The 1,586-nt window shown below is 45.7% G+C and overlaps 1 pseudogene; it reads left to right on the top strand.

The window, feature by feature from the left end:
• The first annotated feature begins 602 nt into the window (after window positions 1-602).
• LOC110296213 (olfactory receptor 6C4-like) lies at window positions 603-1,586 on the top strand (annotated as a pseudogene).

Genomic DNA, 1,586 nt, shown 5'->3' with positions numbered 1-1,586 from the left:
TCCCTTCCCTTCCCTTCTCTTCCCTTCCCTTCCCTTCCCTTCCCTTCCCTTCCCTTCCCTTCCCTTCCCTTCCCTTCCCTTTCTTTTCTTTTCTTTTCTTTTCTTTTCTGTTGGTGAGAATTAAAACCATAGCACTGCACCTGTTAGATATGTGTACCACCCCTGTTCTACACCCCCAGATTCTGGTTGATTTTTAAGTTGTAAGTTTTCCTTTGCAATAATTTTATGGGCCTGGGTAACATGAATATACTTTTACTAGAAATATGTAACATGACTGAAGGGATAAGAGTCTATAACCTTGATTTCAGTGGACAGCGAACCTCATGGGAAAATAACCAGCACTGTTGAGTGACTTTATCCCTAATGAAGGTGTGAGGCACATTCAGTGCTTCTACACCTAGTGTTGCAGGGTACAGGTAAAATAAAGGCAGTGATTATAATAATCAGTTATTTTTCCTTAACAATGTGCAAAGAGACACCGTGGATGCCCTGTTTACCAAGTCTGAACACCTTCCCTTGTCATTTACAGATTTAGGAACACTCAGTTCTCCACCTTCAGTCATGGTTCTGCAAAGCCCTTCAGTGACAGACAGACTGAAGAGATGGAGTGGCTGATGGCAGAGGAACCAAGGAATTGGACATGGGTCCAGGAGTTTGTCCTTGAGGGGTTCCCTGTGGCCGAAGACCTGAGGATCCTCTTCTTCCTGGTGCATTTGCTGGCCTACTTGGCTTCCATCATGGGCAACACCCTCATAATTAGCATCACCTGCATGGACCACCGATTGCAGACGCCCATGTACTTCTTCCTCAGCACTTTCTCCTTTGTGGAGTGCTGTTTTATAACTACAGTTATCCCCCAGCTGCTCATCATCTTTCTGTCAGGGAGGAAAACCATCTCCTTTGTGGCTTGCTTCACACAGGCCTTTTTCTTTCTTTTCCTGGGGGCAACTGTTTTTTTCCTCCTGGCTGTCTTATCCCTGGATTGATATCTGGCCATCTGCAAACCTCTACATTATCCAACCATCATGAGCCCAAGGATGTGCTTTCTTCTTGTTACTGTCTGCTTAGTTTTGGGATTCCTCTTCATGGCTGGTCCAGTTGTGATGCTTTCCCAGTCATCCTACTGTGGCCCCAATGTTATTCCTCACTTTTACTGTGATTTTGGGCCACTGGCAAATCTCTCCTGTTCAGATACCAGGTCTGTTGATAAGCTGTTTTTTAGCCTCGTTTTAATTTTGCTTTTTGCTTCCCTTCTGGTAGCCATCTTTGCATACAGCAACATAGTGGTCACAATAGTGCGTCTCCCTTCGGCCAGGGAGAGACAGAGAGCTTTTTCCACCTGTTCCTCTCATCTCATTGTCCTCTCTCTAATGTATGGCAGCTGTGTATTTATATACATGAAGCCAAAGCAGACAAGCAGGATGGACACCAACCGAGTGGCTGCTCTTGTGAACACAGTAGTGACACCCCTTCTGAACCCTGTCATCTACACCCTGAGAAACAAGCAGGTCCACCAGGCTCTGAGGGATGCACTGTCCAGGGTTCAATTACCCAGATATCAAAGGAGCAATGCACCTTCCCTTTGA

The sequence above is a fragment of the Mus caroli genome, unplaced genomic scaffold, assembly GCF_978045245.1.
Source record: "Mus caroli unplaced genomic scaffold, Mus_caroli_1 scaffold_7, whole genome shotgun sequence".
Taxonomy (NCBI): domain Eukaryota; kingdom Metazoa; phylum Chordata; class Mammalia; order Rodentia; family Muridae; genus Mus; species Mus caroli.
This window is presented reverse-complemented; position numbering and strand designations above follow the sequence as displayed.